This window comes from Pteronotus mesoamericanus, unplaced genomic scaffold, assembly GCF_021234165.1.
Source record: "Pteronotus mesoamericanus isolate MK-2021 breed Mesoamerican mustached bat unplaced genomic scaffold, CSHL_Meso_final contig_20, whole genome shotgun sequence".
Taxonomy (NCBI): domain Eukaryota; kingdom Metazoa; phylum Chordata; class Mammalia; order Chiroptera; family Mormoopidae; genus Pteronotus; species Pteronotus mesoamericanus.
The window spans coordinates 86,992,752-87,015,830 of record NW_026555085.1 but is presented as its reverse complement, the minus strand read 5'-3'; the positions used below and the strand labels follow the sequence as shown (position 1 = coordinate 87,015,830).

Sequence of the window (23,079 nt, the reverse complement as noted above, 5' to 3'; positions counted from 1 at the left end):
CAATTTTGAACCATCCTTCTAAAGTGGGGTCTAGATATATGAGAAAGGAACTTAGATGAACTCATGGTGTAGAGGGTTTGGAATCTCCCATCTTGCCTTATATTTGCTCTTCAGTAGTGAATGACTTTTGAGATGTCATTGGTTCTATACCAAAATTATTTTGTGGCATTCACTGGTGAGCTCTGAAGCAAGAGCCGCTCATCGTGTCATTGCCATTCTCTATACCCCCGCACCTCGCCCCTCACCCCCTACCCCGGCTTGATCGTAGGTCAGGGCAGCTTCCTGGATACCAGGGTCTAACATGGCTCCTTAAGTTCCTCTGAAACTTTGCCACATTTCCCATTATGTCCTGGGCACAGGTGGGCCACCCTTAAACTCTGCTATTATCTTGCTACAACCATTGTGGACTCCAAGAGGAGTCCTGCTGATTCTAGCTTCAGTGGTGAGGCCATACAGAAAAAGGAAGGAAAAATGAAAGTGGACATCAGACCCTCTCTTTCTCCTTCATTCTTCTAGCAACTCTTTAACCCCAGTGCTGAAGTAAAATCTCTCATCCAGGGCCTTCTTCACAGGGCATCAGACTAATGGTAGCAAGAATTGCCATTCATGTGCTCATAACTATGTCTCCTTATCACTGAGTCACACAAGGGTAATTGAAATAAATATCTCCTCACTTTTCTCTCCTTCCTCCCTCATTATATCCTCCCCCTTTGCTCTGCAATCCCCAGGATGAATGCTTTCATCCTTGATATCATAGCTACCTTCTACTCAAGAGAACACATTTTTTTTTTTAGGTTATATTTTTGCAATTCAATTTTGTGGCTATGAAAATCTCAGTTGCTAGGTAGATGATAAACAAATATTATAATAACTGTACTTAGCTTTAATCCCCATCTCCCATTCCTCAAGAAGGCAGAAAATTCATATTCCAGTTATTTATGGCCATGTAACAAACCACACAAATACTTAGTGATTTAAAAAAAAATCATTTATATTGCTCACAAATGTGCAGATTGGAAGAGTTTGTCAGGAAAGGTTCATCTCTGCTACAGACTGAGCTAACTAGGGTAGCTCAATCGGACCTAAGTGATGCATTTCCAAGATGGCTACACACTCAGCTGGCGAGGTGTCTGAGGGCCTTTTCACCAAGCCTCTCCATGCTGCTACTTCTCCCTCTCGTAAGGGTAGCTGTGTTTCAAGCAAGAAAGGGATATCTGTTAATATCTTAAATCTTAGGCCTTGAAATTGGCTGAGTCACTTTAATTATATTCTGTAAGTCAATGTTTTCAAAGAGCCTTCTAAATTCAAGGGACTTTGGAGATTGTGAAGAGGGTAAGAAAGTGACAAAGACTCTACCTCATAACAGGTGAAGAACAAAAAATATCTGTGACAACTGTTAACAAGTCATATTTAATTTAGTGACTTTCAGTTAAATTATTATTCCTGGGCTTCTGCAGTTACTTACTGTTTAAAAGCAAGTCAGGCGTAAGATCTTTTAGAGATAGTAGAATAAAAAGGTCAGCAAATCCTCACTCTATATTTTTTTAAAAACCTGACATAATTGTCAAGAACAATCAGACTAAGGGTTATGCATATCAACCAATAGCACAAAAAAATTAAGAACTATTTATTTAAGAAAAAATACTGATCATCAAGTAAGATGATTGGGAATCTGTAGAATTCTCATCTGAAGTTGATCCCGTCTCCTTTCCACAGCTCTGACAGTGTAATACCAGGGCAAAGCTGGCCATGAAAACCAAGAACTTCACTGCTGGCAGGAACTGAGTTGTCTTTAAGCAGAAATCAGTAACTTTTCCCAGTTGCACTGTTCATAAAAACAGCAAATCTCGTAGAAAATGAACAGGGAAAGTACACAGCCACGTACACCTGAGTCATGATTCTACTTGTAGAAAGCAGTAGGTCAAGGGACTAGAAATTTAACATGGAGATCCCAGATATGAGATAATTATAGATGGACTAAGCACTTTCTTCACAAAAGTGACATATGCATGCAAGGGAGTCCCAAGGGGGCCCAATGAACATGGAGAAATGACCAGAAAAGGGGACTACCCTACACTTATGGCTGACAAAGTCTGTGCACTAATGCGAGAAATACCTGAGAGGGCCTAGTGAAAAGAAAAGCTGAAACAACTTTGAAAAAGAATGCCTGAATTTTGAATACCCTCACTAACCCGCACAAAAATCCATGGATAGATGGAGGAAGACTTTTTAAGTCCAGCCAAAACAAAACCAGATTGGTAATCTTCAGGGGGAATACCAAAATCCAGAATTCCTTACATAATATCTAAAATGTCCAGTTTCAAACCAAAACAATTGAGACTTGCAAAGAAACAGAAAAATGTAATCCATATGCACTAATTAAAAAGAACTAACTCTGAGTGTGCCCAGATATTGGATTTGGCAAACATATTAATCAAAGAGTTTATTAAAAATATTCAAAGGATTAAGAGAAATCTTATTTAAGGAATTCAAGGAAAACATGATGACTATGAATAAGCAAATAATAAAATTCCATGAAGAAATACATATTATTTAAAAAAATCAAAATTTAAATTTGAGATGTGACACAAATAAGAAATAACTAGTAAAACTGATGGTAGCTAAATAGAAAATATCCATTGTGAATAATAAAGAGAAAAAGGTTAAGGAAAATTTAACAGATCCTCAGAGACACGTAGTACAACAATCAATAATATCAAAGTATTTCTAGTGGGAGTACCATAAGGAGAGAAGATAAAAGGTAAGGAAAATATTTAAAGAAATAATGGCAGAAAAAAATTATTTAAAATGTTAATCTACAGATGCAAGAAGTTCAAAAATTCTCAGTAAGGACAAGTACAAACAAAGCTGCAATTAGATACATCAGAGTGGAATTATAGAAAGCCAAAGAAGAAAGGAAAATTTCAAAAGCAAAAGGAGAAAATTCATCACATACACAGAACAACAATAAGACTAATGGCCTCTCAACAGAAATAATAGATGTAAAAGGGAGTGGAATAAAATATTTTAAATGCTGAAAGAAAACTGTAGTCAATAAAGATACTATTTCCATCAAACCTATCCTTAAAAATTGAGGACAAAATAAAGTCATTCAAATTTAAACAAAGACTGAGAGGGAAAATGCTACCAGACTTGTTTTACCAGAAATTATAAAGGAACTGCCTCAGGTTGAAAGGAAATGGCACCAGATACTGACTAGAATCCACAGGGATATATGAAGAGTTGAAGAAATGGAGAAAATGTAGATAAATATAAAAGAATGCATAAAGTATTTTCTTTTTCTTCTTATAATTTCTTTGAAAGAAATACCACTGTATCAAGCAATGATTTTAACACTCTATTTTGGGTTTATAATATACTTCTATATCTAAACATAATAACACTAAAATAATGAAGAAATCAAACTATATTAAAGACAAGTTGCTACATTTTATTAAATGTAACTTGTTATATTTACTGGAATTAAGGCACCTGAATAGACTTTGATAAATTTAAGTACACATTATAATTCCTACAGCAACGACTTAAAAAAAAAACACTTGAAAGTATATTTTAAAAATCAATAAGGTAACTGAAATAGGACACTAAAAATATTTGTTTATATAAAAGTAGCACTAAGAACCAAAAATGACAAGAGAAAAAGAGAATACAAATAAACAAAGACATACATGAATCCAACCAGATTAATAATTGCATTAAAAATTAATGAACTAACTAATCTTCCAGATGAAAGACAGAGATTGTGAAATTGGATAAAAAGAACAGAGCCTACCTACACAATATTCATAAGAGAAATAGTCCAGATTCAAAGTTGCATTCAGGTTGAAAGTAAAAGCATTGAGAAAGATATACTATGCAGACTTTATAGTTTAAATATTTACTTATTGAAGAGCTTGAATGACAAAAAATATCTAGAAAAAGAAATACCAGAGATAAAAAAGGCAGCTCATAATAGCAAGAGTCAATACACCAGAAAAATGTAATAATTACAAATGTATACTCACTTTTAATAAGCTCCATAATACATATTGTCAACCCAACAAAATCAAAAAGAAAAATAGATACTTCAACTATTACAATTGGAAATTTCAATGTTCTATTCTCAACTGATAGAACAACATGAAAAATCATCATGGATAAAGAAGACCTCTACCAACATGAGGTGATTGACACTTACAAAATACTTCACCCAAATATAGCAGAATATTTTTTTTTTAAGAACACATAGAACACTCTCTAGGATAGTCCAAATGCTAGAACATAAAACATGTCTCAGTAAGTTTAAAAGGTTTAAAAATTATTCAAAGAATGTTTTACAATAACAATGCAATAAAAATAGAAGTTGACAACAGAAATAACCTAGGGAAAGCTCTAAATATTTGGAAATTAAATAACACATGGTTTTAAAAAATCATAGAGAAAATCAGACAATATTTGGAACTGGATAAAAACAAACAAAATAATAATAGGATGCAGGCAAATCGATGTTTAGGCTGAAATTCGTAGCTTTAAATACCTATTTTAGAAGAGAAGTCCCCAAGTTAATAATCTAAACTTTCTCTTTAAGAAACTAGAAAAAGAAGAGCAGGTTAATACAAAATAAGTAACTATAAGGGAAGGAATAATAAAAAACCACAGTAGTAAATAATAAAATAGAAAGAAAATAACAATACAAAAAGTCAATGAAATAAAAAGCTATTCATTTAAAAAGATCACCTCATTGAGAAATGTTTAGCAAAACTGTCTAGCAAAAAGAGAGACAGAGGAGGAGAGAGAAAACACAAATCACAAAATTAAAAATGAAAAAAGGAACATTGCTCCTGACTGTATAAAAATTAAAGTATAAAAGAATCTTATTAACAACTCAGTATCAATAGATTAAACAATTTAGGTGAAATAAGCAATGTCCCAGAAAGACACAAATTCCCAAAACTGACTAAAGAAGAACCAGATAACCAAAACAGATCTATAACAAGTATAGAAAAAGAATAAATAATTTTTAAAAAATTTCATGAAGAAAAGCCCAGATGGTTTCAACCATGAACTCTATCATATATTTAAAGAAGAAATAATATTAATACTAAACAAACACTTTCCAAAAATATAGAGGGAGGGAATACTTCTCAAGTCATTCTGTGAGCCAGAAATAGCCTGATACAAAAGCCAGAAAAAGACATCACAGGAAACAGCAGACCAATACTTCTCAGGATCATAGATGCAGAACAACCCATCAGAAAATGCTAACAAACTAAATACAGCAACATAACAAAAAGATGCCTATTAAGCACATGTAAAGATAGCCGATACCAGAAATCATTTCAGAAATGCAAAGTAAAACAAAGAAATACCACTATATTCCTATAAGAATGGCTATAATCTAACTATCTATCTAATCTAACTAATCTAACTAATAACTATCAATAACAAGTGAGGGCAAGAATATGGGGAAACCAGAAGCCTCACACATTGCTGGTAAAAAAAAAAAAATGCAACTTACTAATTTCCAAAAGGTAACACATATCATTAAGAATCAGTGATTCCTAGTTATCTACTCAAGAGAAATAAAAATACACGTTCATGTAAATACTTGTACATAAATGTTCAAAGCAGTACTATTTATAAGAGCAAAACATTGAAAACAATCTAAATGTTCATCATCTGATGAATGTAGAAAGAAAATGTGGCATATCAATTCAATGAATACTCTTCAGCAATAAAAATGAATGAATTACTGAAACACCTACAATATGAATTATGTCTAAAATATGCTAATTGAAAGAATCCAGGCACAAAAGACTACAAATCATATCATTCAATTTATATAAAATATCCCCCAAAACGCTAGTTGAAACTCTAGATACAGAAAGCTACTTACTGATTGCAGATGAATAGGAAACAAGTAGGGAAGAACTCTATGGGACAAAAAAAATTTCTAAAACTGGATTGTGAAGTGTTTCATAGCTTCATCAATTTACTAAACTTCATTGACTGGCACACTTATACTGGGAGCATTTTGTAGCATGGGAGTTATATTTCAATAAATAAAATAAGTATATTTAGTATTTCCCTTCTCATTGAACTTCTTACTTTCTTCTACATCCTTCTTCCTCAATTAACATATCAACAATTTGGAGAGGGGATGGACAACATACAGTCAGTCCGCAGCAGTCTTATATTCACTGAAATGTATCCATGTTCCATCAAGGTCACTCTCAGATACTTTCTGTGTTCTCATGCTAAATGCCCACTGGCCTTCACTCACACAGTTGACATTGCCATCTTTTGGGAGCAAGCTTTTAATCTATCATTCTATCATAGATTTTCCCTGAGGAACATTTCTCCATAAATTATATTTATGCAAATTCTTATTTTAGAATCTGTTTCTAAGGAACCTGATCTCTTAGCCTTGACACCCCATGCATCATGCCCTATTTACAAACCCTATTCCACTTTTGGATGGAGCGCATCTGTAACCTTCCTTCACACAGAGTTCCAGATTGGACATGCCTCTCCGCAAAGTCTGCTTTACTGTTTAGTGCTGTGTGATGTGGAATAATTGTCTATAATGTTTACTGTCTCCCCAAGCTTCATTCAAGGAATGTTTTGAAACAGGGACTTACTCTGTTTTCAGTGCCCAGAATCCCTTGAGTGAAAATGTGAGGAGTGGTGCCTTCTGATCTACTGTTGACTCTTGAATAACATGGGTGAGAAATGTGCAGGTCCACTTACATGCAGATTTTTTTCTTCAATAAATAGCCGTACTGTCTTCAATCCGCAGTTGGGAGTCCACAGATACAGAGGACTGACTAGGCATTGCTCTATGCCGTTTTATGTAGGGAACTTGAGCATCCACATAATTTGGTATCTGCAGGGGGATCCTGGAACTAATTATCTCATGGATAACAAGAGGAAACTAAATTTGGGGGATTTAAAACTTACACATGGATTTTCAACTGCCTAGGGTTTGATGCCCCTAATACTCTTGTTGTTTTAGGGTCAACTGTATAGACAATCCTAACTCTAACCCTTAATTAACCTCTGAAATCTCATTACTCTGGTCTGGGAAACCAAGTTTTCTCCCCCAATCTTTATTTTTCAAAGCCAAGTGTTTACCATCTTTGTTCTTTAGATCTGAATAGATGGATCTTATCTCTGTTGAGACAGTACTACGCTTGAACTAAGTAGAAAAGAGAATGCCTGTAAAAGCCCACTATTTTTAAAAACCTTGATTAATATCAAAATACCACCCTACTCTATAAAAGTGTGTGTAACATGCATATATATTGTATATAGTGTATAGATATATGATTGCTCTACAATTCGTACTTTTAGTCTTAATCCAGCTTCTAGGAAGTCTAATAATTAAGATTTAGTGATATATTGAGATAATTGCCATGATGCTTAGCAATCTTTTAAAAGGATACATGTACTGATGGTCCTTTTATTGAGTTTACAATATCCTGAATGCTATATTTTTACTTCCTAACAGAATGAAGTTCGACATATTGCCATTATCATTTTCTTCCATTTAGTATTCTAAAGCACCTTTGAGACTACCATATAGAATAATACATTGAGATAAGATAATGTAAAGAAAACTACAGCTTTGAAGGCAGATAAAACCTAAAAACGTTAAAAAAGAAACCTTTTACTTTGATTTCTGGAAGTGTCAGTTATAAATGAGGAGGGGTTGTTTTGAAAATTAAATGTGATAAACATACATGGAAGCCCAATATAAAACATCAAACACTTTAAACATGTTAATATAGTGGGATGACTTTATAAGGATTCATTGAGTCCATCAATGGAAGAAACAGGGGCCAAATTTTGAGGCTGAAAGCCTGAGTGCACAAACCATAATAGTATCTGTTATAAATGACAATTGAATATAAAACTGTGTGAGAAACAGCAATATATTAGGACTTTGTGTCAAAAAAAAATGTATTCATTGTTACTGATCAAAATTCTGGGATTAAAGACAATCCAGAGAACAAGCAGACAAGATACTCGCCAGAGTATCCTAGAGGTCACCCAATCTGAAAACCCGGAAGTGCGCTATACTTCTTGCACACATCCCCAAACAAGAATTATTATAACAATAGTGAGATCTACCACCTCTATAAGCAATTTTTAAAGTCTTGTTTTAGCAAAAGTAGAAAAGGGAAGAAATTGCCTACACACCTAACAATCAGTTTCAGAAGTGCGGCGGGACCCTGGATCAGATCCTGTGCGCGCCCTGCCCATAGATGCCAGCCCTCACACTCCACTACACACTGGCTGGACCCGCAACTTCCAGCACCTGCATTTCTTTGCCTGAGGGCTTTTGTAAGCCAGCAAAGCCTCTGTAGCGTTCTGGGTATGTTTAAATATGAACTTCCCCTGAGAGCAGCCTTTAACAAATTAATGAAAGGAATTGGTGCATAAATATCCCAGCAACCTTATCTCTTGGGTAGAATAACTCTGAGGTATATATTCTGCACTAACTTTCTGGATTTTTCCAGTAGGAGTAAGCTCTGGTGGACCACAGTGGTAGATGTCTTGATAATATGTACTTCATTTGCTGCTTTTCCTCATCTTATTCCAAACTCTTCTACCACTGTTTTCTTCCCTTTCTAAATAAACTAGTTTCTCATGAATCTATGTCTCAAAATCTGTTTCTGAGGCAAACCAGATCAAGACACTACCCATCCCTTCCACCAAAAAAAGAACTAATGGATAAATCGTAAATAGAGAAAATTTTAGTAAAAAATAATCTTTGAATTTAACTCAGCCACTGAGCCCCTGTTGTTTCCAGAGCCATGTAAAGATGCATAAACCCTGATCTGAAGCTTCATTTCAAAAGCAGACAATTACTGATTTTTTTTAAGTACAGTAATCAGTGTATCCATAAAATAGTTAATAAGCCTAATAAGGAATCATCGAAACCCTAGCAGTGTGGGGCTGTGCAATAATGGGAGACTTACCAAAAGAAGAAATATTTGATCTAGTTCTTCCAAGCATGAGTAGAAAGGGGAATATCAGCTAAAGGAAACAATGCACAAAACAGCATGGTACAGTTTCCAGCATTATAAGGATTTTGGAAGGACCTCAAAGAGGCTAGATAATATAGTGTTTAACAGTGTGACCATGGACACCAGACTGTCTGGGTTCAAATCCTACTTTTTCTACTTATTGTCCAAGTAATGCTGGCAAATCAATTAATCTCTTTATGCCTCAATTCACTCATCTATAAAATGAAAGTGCCTATATCTCACTTTTTTTGTAGTAAATTTATAAGATTTAACATAGGTAAAATGTTTAAAAGTATAGCTGGGCTATAGAAAGTGGCATGTAAATGATCATTGTGACCTAATATTATGGTTAGTTAACTCACAGAGAGGGGAATAGGAGCTAAGCTGGACAAGCAAACTGAAAAATCATGCAAGGCCTCACAGTCCATGCTAAGGAAATTTTTCTTCATTTTTGAGTTTAAGGGTCAGCAAATTATATAAGACCCACTGGCCCAATCCAGCCTACCACCTGTTTTTGTAAATATATTTTTATTGGAACATTTCTATACTCAATTTGTATATTATCAAAAGCATTTTTATGCTACAGTGGTATGGTTGAGTTGTTGTGACATACCATATGGCCCGCAAAGTCAAAAATATTTACTAGTAGGTCTTTAACAGAAAATAATTTCTAATCCCAGCTATACATGGAAGGGAACAGCATACAGAATTTAAAGGTTAATTCTATGGTGTAGAAATCTGCAGGCAAAGTTAGGTGGTGATTTCACAGGTCAAGATTAAAGTCAATGAGGTTAATAAAGCCACATAATATAGCCTCAAAAGAGGAAGAATTTTGCCTGTAGCTAAAAAGAAGAAAAGATTAAGAATTGATAAGAAATGGTAGAATAAAGCTTTTGGTTTTGCTCTCCAAAGGGTATGTCTAGCTTATAGATAAATTTCACTTACTCCATAGCGTTTATACATTTTAAATGTGTTGTCAATTTTTAAAACACAAAAATATCACCAATAAAGCCTGAATTTCTGGCTTCTTTTTAAAAATTAGAAGTTTTAGCAACAAGTTTGCTTATAGCCCAGAACATTCTTTAGTACCAAGACAACTGCCATGTTTACCTGAGACCTATACTTTCCAATATGTCACACCCTCCATAACTTCCTATTGTATTACGTATGACTGGGTCAGCTTCACTGATGTCATAAATATGTTGAGTCTGAGTCCTCTGGGATTCAAGAGTGCTACACTGTGGCACCTGCAGACACCAAGTCATGATGTATGGGAAAAGGAGCAGTTTTCCCTCAAAATAGCTGTAATGGAAGGGTGGACTTGAAGGAGAGCTAGATTTTGATAAGAAAAATTCAGAATAGGGTACCACATTAAGAACTGAGGTATGATTCTTGTACACCAACAATGAAGTATCAGAAAGAGAAACCGAAAAAAAAAATCCCATTTGCTCTAGCAAAATGAAGAATAAAATACCTAGGAATAAATTTAATGAAGGATGCAAAAACCTGTACTTGAAAAACTATAGAACACTGAGTAAAGGAATTGTGGAAGACACAAACAAATGGAAACACATGCCATGTTCAAGGATTGGAAGAATTAACATCATTAAAATATGCATACCACCCAAAGCAATCTATAGATTCAACACAATTCCTATTAAAATACCAATAGCACATTTCACATATCTAGAACAAATATTCCAAAAATTTATATGGAACCAACAAAACCCACATAGCCTCAGCAATCTTGAGAAAGAAGAACTAAGTTGGAGGGATCACAATACCTGATATTAAACTATACTACAAGGCCACTGTAACCAAGACAGGCTGGTACTGACAGAAGAACAGACACATAAATCAATAGAACAGAATAGAGAGCTCAGAAATAAACCCATGTCTCTATGGTCAATTAATATTTGACCAAGGGGTCTTGAACATACAATGGAGTAAAGACAGTCCCTTCAAAAAATAGTGTTGGGAGAACTGGACTAGTACATGCAAAAACATGAAACTAGACTGCCAGCTTACACCACACAGCAGAATAAACACAAAATGGATAAAGGACTTAAAAATAAGTCATGATATCACAAAAGTCCTAGTGGAAAACATAGCAGGAAAATTTCAGATATCCCACTTAGCTATATTTTTGCCAATATATATCTTAGGGCAAGGGAAATAAAGGAAAAATAAGCAAATGGGACTACATCAAATTAAAAAGCTTCTGCACGGCCAAAGAAACCATCATCAAAATGAAAAGGGAACTGACTGTATGGGACAACACATTTGCCAAAGATAAATCAAACAAGGATTTAATATCCAAAATATATAAAGAACTATCACAACTCAACACCAGAAAGACAAGCAACCCAATTAAAAAAGTGAATCAACACTTCTCCAAGGAGGACATACTGAAGGTCCATAGGCCTATGAAGAAGTATTCACCATCAGTAGCCATCAGAGAGATGCAAATTAAAACCATAATGAGATATCACTTCACACCTTCCAGAATGACCATCATAAACAGACCAACACACAGTAAGTATTGGCAAGGATGTGGAGAAAAGTGAACCCTAGTGCTTTGTTGGTGGAAATGCAGACTGGTGCAGCCACTGTGGAAAACAGTATGAAGTTTCCTCAAAAAATTAAAAATGGAACTGCCTCATGACCTAGTGACTCCACTGCTCGGAGTATACCCTAAGAATCCTGAAACACCAACTCAAAAGAACTTATGCACCCCTATGTTCTTAGCAGCACTGTTTACAATAGCTAACTGCTGGAAACAGCCCAAGTGTCCATCAGCAGATAAGTGGATTAAAAAACTGTGGTACATTTACACAATGGAATACTACACAACAGAAAGAAAAAAGGAGCTCCTACTTTTTGCAACAGCATGGATAGAACTGGAGACTATAATGCTAAGTGAGATAAGTCTGTTGGCAAAAGACAAATACCATATGACCTTACTTATAACTGTAATCTAATGAACAAAAGAAACTAATTTAAAAAATAGAACCAGAGACATGGAAAGATGGAACAGACTGATAGGTGCAGGAGGGGAGGAGAGAGAGCGGGAATGGTGGAAGGAAGGGGAAGGACTAGTCAAAGAACATGTGTGCCTGACTGAAGGACATGGACAACCGTGTGGGGATTGACTGTGGGAGTGTGCCCGGCGGAAGGGGGCAGAACGGAAAAAGAAAGAAATTGGGACAATTTTAATAGAATAAAAAAAGAACCCTCCCCAAAAAAGAATTGAAGTATAAGATTAATTTATTAATTAAAAATGGAAATTTATGATGGCAGAGGAGAAAAAAGTTTAGGAGCAATCGCATGGAGAGTTAACCAGAAGCAGGCCTGTGACAGGATAATGAGAACTGAATAAACCAGGATTGGTAGGCAGAAGTATTTCATTTTTGTTAATGCATGAGGTTGACTAAGATGAACACCATTGATAAAACTGGCTGGCCTCAAAGTCCTCACCTTTCCTGTAAAGTTGCGGGTAGGTTAGGGATAGTGTCATTTTAAATTTGGTCTCCTTAGATGCTGCCTACAATCTGTCCAAGTTAATTAGAACTACCCTGAGGCTAACTCAGGGTCACGGGGAGGTCCCTGTCAGGGAAACCCTTGGGAAAAGTGCAGAACTGGTTCACTTAAACAATGTCTGTGGTTGCTTGGAACTTTAAGATGCATGTTCCTAATGTCTTTAGAAATAGAGGAGGAAAAATGTCATCTGAAACTACAACTGCCTTAAAGCTGTACTCTCAGCTCTCTCCCTTTCCTTTCTGTTTCTTAGGGAGTAAATTCGCCCTTTCCCCATTTTGTTTGCTGAGCACCGTGATAAGCTTTGAATATGGAAAAGCATTGGCTCTAGGTACCTGGAGACGTAGGTCTTCCCCTGCATCTTGGATCTTCACATGCCTTTCTGTTGTTCTCAGATCAGTTCCTTAATTTTCTGTCCTTTTTCTCTCAGGAGTCACTTATTTATTAAAAAAGATGATAAGAAATATAATTAATGCAAAACTGTCATTAAAATCCTCAGCCTCTCCAATATCTATTATTTCCTTTTTCACTCTAACAGATAGAAACATCGTCTTGGTCTTACATAATAGAATATTCACTCTTATTTTTCAGTGTTTGTCTCAGAAAATCTTATAAAGTTATATTTTTATTTCATTATCTGTTAGGAAGAGCCATAAGGAAATGCCACCCCTCAGCACATCCACCCAGACAATGAAATAGAGGAATCAACCTTGAAGAGGAAAAAAGGCCAAGGCCCCGAACTGCAACCCTTAATAGGAAGCAGCCTTACACTGAATGCTTGAGAGGAAGACATTTGAATGTCTGAATTCCTTGCTGAAAATGATTCTTCATTCAAAATGAAAAATTTTAAATTGGATGGATACATGCAAAAAATAAAACTAGACCACTTCATTACATGATACATAAGAATAAACTCAAAATGGATTAAAGACATAAATGTAAGTCGTGAAACCATAAAAATCCTAGGAGAAGGCATAGGCAGTAAGATCTTAGACATCTCTCATAGCAATATTTTTTTCTGATATATCTCCTCTGGCAAGGGAAACATTAAACAAATGAAACTACATCAAACTAAAAAGCTTTTGCACAGCAAAGTAAACCATCAACAAGATGAAAGAACAACCCACTGATGGGAAAACGTATTTGCCAGTGATACATCTGATAGGGGGTTAATTTCCAAAATTCATCAAAAACTCAAACAACTCAACACCAAAAAGCAAACAATACAATTAAAAAATGGGCAAAGGTCCCTGAGCAGGCGGTTCAGTTGGTTGGAGCATTGTCCTGCACACCAAAAATTTGCAGGTTTGGTTCCCAGTCAGGACACATACTTGGATTGTATGTGGGTTCCTGCCTCAGTCAGGACAGGAGTGGGGGCAACCAATGAATGTCTCTCTCCCTCTCTCTGTAATTCCCCCCTCTTTCTTTCCGTCTCTCTCAAATCAATGAGAATGTCCTTGGATGAGGATTTAAAAAAATGGGTAAAGGATGTGAATAGACACTTCTCCAAAGAGGACATACAGAATAGATGTGTGAAAAGATGCTCAATCAGAGAGATGCACAGTAAAACCACAATGAGATATTACCTCACACCTGTCAGAATGGTTATCATCAATAAATTCACAAATGACAAATGTTGGTGAGGATGTGGAGAAAAGGAAACCTTCATGCACTGTTGGTAGGAATGCAAATTGGTGTAGCCACTGTGGAAAACAGTACGGAATAACCTCAAAAAATTAAAAATGGGACTCCCTTATGACCCAGCAACTCTACTTCTGGAACTATATCTGAAGAAACCCAAAACACTAATTCAAAAGAACATATACACCTCTCTGTTCACAGCAGTGCTATTTACAATAATAGGCAAGACTGGGAAGCAGCCCAGGTACCCATCATAAATGAATAGATAAAAAAGATTTGGTGCATTTGTACAATGGAATACCAGTCAGCCATTGAAAAGAACAAAATCTTACCTTACGTGACAGCATGAATGGATGTGGAGAATACTACGCTAAGTAAAATAAGCCAGTCAGAGAAGGACAAACACCATATGATTTCACTTGTATGTCTAATCTAATGAATAAAATAAACTAACAAACAAAATAGGAACAGGTTCAGATACTGAAAACTGACAGCTGTCAGAGGAGAAGGAGGCTATGGGGCTCAGTGAAAAAGTTGAAGGGATCAAGCAAAGAAAAGATACAGACACCATTATGGTGAGAGCCAGAGGGAAAAGGAGGATGAGGGGAGGTAGAAGAGGGCACACAAGAGATAAACTGTGGCAGAAAGAGACTTGATTTTGGGTGATGAGCACACAGTGCAATATGCAAATGATGTGTTATAGAGTTGTATACTTGAAACCTATATGATTTTATTAAGCAATGTTACCTCAATAAATTAAATAAAAAATAGAATAAAAATAAGATAAAAATGAAAAATTTTACATTTCAGAAAGAAAAATAAAACTATGGAGGCTATAGATGCAAATACCTACAGTGACAATGTTTAGTACATAAATTCCCTTATATTTTTTCCTCCAAAGAATTATCAGTGGGGTAGGGAATGGAGAGAAGAACAGACAGTCTTCAAAACAATAGTTATAAATAGATAAAATTCATACAATATAGCCCTTACTCAATTAAGAGGGAGATTATAAAATATTGCATTGGGTGTGCTTTTGCCTCCACACTAAGATTCATTCTGGTCCATGCCCTGGGAGAAAAGTCTAGTTGGAAATAGATAAGTAAGAATTATGGAGGACTTTTCAGAAGTTTGTGCACACGACTCTCTTCAGTGTTTTATAAAGTTGACTTCCCGTGAAGTTCTAAGAGAAAAGGAAAGAAAAGATGAGACAGGAAATATAAGTCCCTGATGACTTCTCTTTTGACCCACAAATACAAGGAGAGGATAAGAAAACACAAGTGCTACTGAAAGTTAAATCATCATAGCTCAAACGTCTGCTGGAATTAGAAGTTCCTTACTTAATGGAAAAAAAGGAGAACTGTGGGTTTATATTTAGTCTTCTGAAAGCCTGAAGAGCCTAGGAATATAGTTTGTTTGTTTTCTTTTTTCTTTCATTTCTTTCTTCTCTTCTTAAAGGTAACTTAGACTAACGATGATCTTTTAGTATAGTTATATATTATTTTCTTCTCTTCTTTTTTTAGAAATAGGGGAAATATCACACTGGTAATGAGTTGATGCAAGCATAGGCAGAGGAGGGCAAAGGGGGAAAAATTGGAACTGTAATAGAATAACAACAAAAAGATTTAATAAAAAAGTTTAAGGAAAGAAGTCTTCCTTATGACAAAAAAATTTGCTTTCTATGTCAGATAAATCAAATTAAAACCTTGCATGTAATATAGGTGTTACTATCCTCTTAAATATTAGAAATTCAGGATATCAAAACAACCACTTATTTTCTCTACTAGACACAGAGTTCAAGATCCAATGGTGTGTCACAATCTGTTTTGAGCTCTCTTGCATTAAATTACTATTAATAGTTCAAAGTTTGCAAATGATTTACTTTTGTTTGCAAGTTAGAGAGAAGTCAAGGTTATCCTGAAATGTCAGTCTGGCACAGCTGCACTCTGATATCCTTCCCTGAGTGTGGGAGAAGGGGAGGCTTTATAGCCAGGATGCTAGTGAGTGCCATCCACTGTTAGTTTGCAGAGTTAAAAATATTGAAACCACTTCATCAGACAGAGGGCAGATAGCAAAATAACCCAACAGATATTGGAAGCAAGGTGGTATCTTAAAGTAACTAGAAAACCAATGCAAAATGGATGGGATCAGAGTCATGTAAAATCATCGTAAGAATAAGAAGGTGTGTGGAGTCATGTACTGAGAGAAATTCCAGGCACCTCTCTTGTGGGGATGAATGTCTCAGGCCTAAAACCAATGAACATCTGAAGGCTCAATGTTCCTGCTCTCAATGGCATGATCAGAAAGTGCTGATCTGAGTCTTATTTCATTTTTTTTCTTCAGAGAGTATAGTATCCAAGGCATTTGACATTCATATTTGTATAATAAATTGGCATCATGGTCTTAAGAACAAATGAAATGTATTGACACTGTTTTCTTCCAGATCCCATGCTAAACACTAGGGTTACTGAGGTATTTAAGGAAGACTTTTCTTCTGAAGAAATTTCTGTTGTGTAATGAATTAATGTGAGTTTATTTCTGAAAGGTTGATGCACTCCATGTGCTTGGAAAATCATGTTTATGGGCCTACAAAACTGAAGAGCAGACTGGATTGTGGTGAATCCATCAAATGAAATATCATTTTATGAAGCCTAGTGAGGACAAACAACTGACTCAACTGCAAAAAAATGACACATCACGATTCCCTTTCTGTATATACAGTTCTTGTCATGGAAAGTTATTGTCACGGAACTAAAGGTCAGGTGATCTAAGTCTACTACTTGTTAGTTTTACTGGCTGCAAATATGTTAATATCTTTGAGACTCCGTTTTCTTACCTACAAAATGAGGCTAGTCATTCTTCCTGTTTCTCCACACGGATGTGAGTATGGCATGGTGGGGGTGGAGCAGAAGAAGGACACCAGCTTCTCTATTCAGCAACTACTGTGTGCCAGGTAAGTGTTAGGCAATTTCCTCACACTCTCTCCTTTAACACTTACTCGAGGCACTATTGCCTCTCTGGGTCACATCATGTGGTGGCAAAGCTAGGACTGGAAACCTGTCTGCCTCCAGGGTCTACATACTCTATCCCTTCAGCCTGCCTCCATATATTAATATTTACCTCTATCTGTCTATGTCTGCAAAATTATTTCAAAAATGGAAAACTATTCTACCATTGTCATCCAAGTCTGTGATCTAAGAGTGAAAGTGTCTTCTAATTTTCTTAGTCTGTTCCTTTGCTCACAGCAGTCTTTCTGCTTGAAAAGTTTTTTTTCCCTGTAACTAATCCGTACCCATTCAGCAAGGTGACTGTACTTCTCTAAGCAACAGTGCTTTCCCTCCTATAAAGTGAATGTAGCTACGCTATTTCACTGTCTCGTACAGCTAATATCTAGTATTTTCAGTTGTTATTCACACGTGTCTTGTTTCCTCATCCAGACTAAAATTCCTTTGAATAAAATAATTCATTGGTATATCTTAAGCACCATGCCATTATAGAACCATTCCATTAAAAACTTGCTTTTTAAAATATGTTTTGTATTGATATATTAAAAAATATAAGACAAAAACTGAAAGGTGGTTACTAAAATAGATAATCTAATCAATTTTTAAAAATATGAACATCTATCACATGTTGTAGGAAAAAACACGTTCATTTTTACAATCTTTTTCTCATTTAAAATAATATAATATGAAGAAAATTAAAAGTATGTCATTGCATATAACTACTGTTATAATATTTTAGGTGGGTAGACAATTCCTTATTTTTCTATACATGGCATCTATTTATAAAACTTGAATTAAAAAATTTGAATGACAAATAATTCTATTTTGTTATATGCTTTTTAGTTATAGTCTTTAAGGAACATATTCCATATTATTATAAAGTTTCTCATTACATCCTTTTAATATGAAATTGTACCATGTGTTTATTAATTCATTTCATGCTGATTAATTTGCTTCATGCTTATTAATTTGCTTCATGTGTATTCATTTGTTTCATATTATTTTTGTCTGTTCATTGATTTAGCTTCTTATGATAGGTGACTTTCATGCCTGCTTTAAGTGTCAGATGAAGACTTTTTGCTCAGTTACCACTTCTCTCTGAGAAGAAGTCCCCTTTTCTTTTTCTAAAGAATTCAGACACTTCCTCTTTAAACATGACACCTAATAGAAGCACAGACTTCTTCTTTCCCATCCCATCCTTACACAAAACTCTTCCTCTGGGAGCTATTATCACTATAGGTGAGTATATAATACAAGTATTACAAATAGTGTTTTGTATTTTCTAAGATGGCTATCTAAAGTCACCATAGGGATAAACCATGTATTCCTGAAAAAAATGTTCACAGGTTTTAAGTAGTTTGGTTTCTCCATGACTCAATCAGCTTGAAAGTCTGTGTATCTGCACTTCTGATGAATTTTTTAAAAAGTCATTCACAGAACCAATATTTACAGATTACTCCAGGTGTACCCTTTGTTCCTCTAGGCACTTTGAGTATAGAGCAAAACAGTCAGAAATCTCTATTCTTAGGGAATTTATACTTTAGCAGAGGGAGTGTAAGGAATAAATAAGAATATAATAGATAACCAAATTCTATAATAAATTGGGATGTAATGAGTTCTATAGACAAAAGCAAAGATTGAGTAGAAAAAGTGGACTTGAGAGGGCCAGATGGGATGAGCAATATTACAACATTTATTACATTATTTTGAATAGGTAACACATGGGCATTGTGAAAAAGTCAGGTTGTTTGAATAGGTGGTACTTATATATGGTAAAAATTCACAATGATGATAAAAGGTATATAGGTAAAAAAAAAAGTCTTCCTCTTACTCGTTTTTCCCCAGTTCTTCATTTCTCCTCACTCCCCTCTTTCCTAGATATTACAATTTACTTGTTCTTAGTTAACCCCTTCATTTTGCCATACCACATTCCCCAGTAAGAAAAAGTGCATTGAATCATTAGATGTCTTGGCTGTTTATTTTGCATAATTTTATATACATATATATATAGAATATAAAATTCCATATGGATGATATCTCTGATTGAACTTTTGAAGGTACTGTTCCCTTGACTTCCAGCATCCAGATCAGCTACTGAGTAGGCCCAGTTCTTTCAGAACCTAGTAAGTACATGGAGCTTTTTGCCCCTCTTGATTAAGTTAACATACTTTGACTGTTTTTCTATTTCCAAAATTGAGTTGTAATTATATTCCAATAACATACATTTTATGTTTCCATTGTTAGAGTTCATTTCTTATGCCTAGAAGTATCTGGGGAAGAAGAGGAAATAAGTAAATGCATCAATTCACCACTTCTATCTCTAAAGCCCAGTATTTAACTTCTGTACTTCTTTTGAATATTTAAGAAATTTATAGTTTTTCACTTTAATAAACATGTGCACATCTTCACAGCTAAGTAGAAATCATAACTAGTTCTTTAGGTTATATTAAAAGTCAATTTCTTAGATAAAAGTGTTTATAAAATTTCTAATGCATTTGATAGATATTTCCTAGTGTATTCATTTCCTCCTGCTGTGTAAAAATCTTATCACAAACTTAGCAACTTATCTCACAGTTTCCAGGAATCAGGAGTCTGAGTATGGTTTAATTGGGTCCTCTGCTCAGGATCTCACAAGACTGCAGTTTAGGTGCTGTTCAGGGCAGCATTCCCATCTGAGGCTCTGGATCCTCTTCTGAGCTGACCTGATTGTTGGCAGAATTCATTTTCTTGCTGACATAGAACTCATGATGGCTTGTTTCTTCAGGGACAAGAGGAACTGGAGTATCTGATTTCAGGAGAGTTTTAAGCCCACTTTTAAAATGATTAGGAGTCCTACACGTTGGCCGTATAATGTAACATAATCATGAAAATGACAGCTCTGATATTTATAGATTTCTCCCACCCTGAAGAGAGGGGGATTACACTGTACATGGACAGCTGACAAGAGGAAGGGAGGAAAGGGAGGGGCCTTGGGGGTCACCTCAGAATTCTGGCTGTCACACCATGTTACCCTAAGAAAATTCTATGTATTACAGATGCGTTCCAGTTTAAAAATTATTTCAATTAATTACATTAAAATTGAGAGAAGTATAAAGATTATCTACAGTTGACCCTCGTATCTGTAGGCTCCCCATCCATGAACTCAACCAACAGTGGATCAAAAATGTTCCACAAAAAAAGTTAAGTTTTTGCTGTCATGTACAAAGTAGTTGGGCCTATGATGACTGTGGCTCTACTAAATATGTACAGACCTTCGTGTCTTGTCATTAGTCCCTAAACAATACAGGATAACAATAATTTACATAGCGTTTATGTTTATTAGGTATTTTAAGTAATCCAGGGATACTTAATTCACAGGTTTTAACTAGTTTGGTTTCTCCATGACTCAATCAGCTTGAAAGTCTGTGTATCTGCATTTCTGATGAATTTTTTAAAAAGTTATTCACAGAACCAATATTTACAGATTACTCCAGATGTACCCTGTGTTCCTCTAAGCACTTTGAGTATACATAAAGATCTATGTATGTCATATGCAAATACTATACCATTTCATATAAAGTACTTGAGCATCTGAGGATTCTGGTATCTTTGGGGGGCCTCGAACAAAACACATGTCCAATACCAAGGGGTGACTATATTCAAAGTACATTTGCTCTGAGTTTTCTACAATGTAATTTAATTTTGTTGCCCATGCAACAAAATTTTGACATACTTCCATCCATTACTTTCTCTCTGTTTACCATAGCTTTTCAATAACCCTATTTTATTCTTAAATAAAATCCCAATCATTTTTGAAAAACTGGAGGAAAGTACAATGGCATTGTTTCTGGATTTTTACCAGAAACAATGGTAATTAGACAATACTATTTGTCCAAGCACTCTGCTTGTCAATGCATATTGGGGATGCACAAGTAAGTAAACCAAATCCTTGGTCTTGTGACGCATCAAGCCAGTGATCAACAGTGACAAGAATAAAAAGTGTTCCAGTGGAGTAAAGAAAGGACTTTTTAAATATGAAACCAGCCAGAGCATTCACAAAGGAAAAAATGATGAATGGCACTGAATAAAAAATTAGTCCTTCAGTTTGTCAAAATAAAAAATAGCAATTAAAAACTGCATATGTATATGTATGTATGTGTGTGTATATATATATACACACTTTGTGTATACACCTTGTGTATATATACTTTGTGCGTGTGTATATATATACACACTTAGTGTATATATATTTGATATAGATATATATACTCAACAAATAATGAAAACATAAAAGCATAAATAGGAAAAATTTTACAGATATGGATCCAAAATTTTAAAAAACACAAATGACCAATTAATATTTGAAAAATTATTCATTCTGGTTAATAATTAAAGAAATACACAGAAAAATAATATATTTTTTGGAAATAAAAACATTTAAAATATATTATCAATAAGTGCTGGTGGGGTATGATAAGCTAGACTCTACTATATCTTGTGTGGAATAAAAAATGGAGCAATGTTTACTGAAAGGAATTTGTTGATATTAAGGAAGATGAAAGAGTTTCATACATTGATCCTGTTTCCACATAAGAAAATATTAGAAGCAACTAAAGATTTAATCAGTAAAGGAATATTTTAGTAATACAATGCTATATTGTTATTAAAAATTGTTTTCTAAAATATTTTAGTAATACGGAAAAATAAATATGTTGATATATTAAAGAAGTCTACAACAAAATTGTCATTTCCAGGTAAACAATGTACTAGAAAAAAACTTGAAAAAAAACACACTGAAACTTTTGCAATAATTATTTGTTATTATTTGCAATTTTTGCTTTCTTCTAGCAAATTTTTCTGTTAAAAAAATTCCTAAAACAATAGTAATAGCTCCAGAAAGTTTCAAAGTTAGTGAACAGAACGGAAAATTTCAATGTGTTTTACATCTACAAGAAGAAGGCCTGGTCAGAATTGAAGCCCTGAGATTTCAGGAACAATACCGGAAAGCAGCAAGTGGAAGCAGGAAACCCACCTTGTATTTGAAGACATGACACTAAGGACATGAGAGTGGAAAGGCTCACTGAGTTAGGCTGGTCCAATCGCTGCCAGCAACGTAAGCCAGGATGTAAATCAAAAGCTAGAAACCAGCCCAACTAGAGAGGTACTTGTTGGCACAATCTGATTAATCCTAACAAAAGGCAGATTGCATTGTCTCAACCATAATATACATTTTAAATATATAAGTGAAACTTTTATTTTAATAATTGTTCTAATTTGTAGGCTTCTGTGTAAAACAATATATACATTATTGTTGAATTCTTTTTTTCTTTTTTAAAAATATGGAACACTTCACGAATTCGCGTGTCATCCTTGCGCAGGGGCCATGCTAATCTTCTCTGTATCGTTCCAATTTTAGTGTATGTGCTGCCGAAGCGAGCACTATTGTTGAATTCTTAAAGAAATAGAAAGTGCAAAGGGTGAAATGAACTGAAAGAGGTTATCTACAGGAAAAAGTCTCAGATTAGTTATATGAAACTATATTTTTTCATAATTTTGTATAATAATTATATAAGAAACTTTTTAAAATGTGTTTAAATTTTGATGGCTAACATTTATATTCAAAGATATAAAGGACTATGGTAAAGTTATTAACAAATAATTCTTCATCTTCATAAAGAATCGAATAAAGAGGAAATAAGCTAAAATCACAGTGAGAGGTTTTGTTTGTTTATTTGTTTGTTTATTTTTTGCTTTGCTTTCCTCTCTTTTGGGGGGAGAGTAGAACATAAAGAATTTGAGATTAAATTATTTAACAAATTGTTTAGAAGTTTATTGTCCTGCCACACTTGAAGATCTCCCAAATAGTACATTCAATAGTCCGACTT

At 34.7% G+C, this 23,079-nt stretch overlaps 1 non-coding gene across 1 annotated transcript; it reads right to left on the bottom strand.

The window, feature by feature from the left end:
* Positions 1-22,527: 22,527 nt before the first annotated feature.
* On the bottom strand, positions 22,528-22,634 carry LOC129067964 (U6 spliceosomal RNA). Its single transcript, XR_008528792.1, has one exon. It is a non-coding gene; the product is annotated as a U6 spliceosomal RNA (small nuclear RNA).
* Between the last annotated feature and the right edge of the window lie 445 nt (positions 22,635-23,079).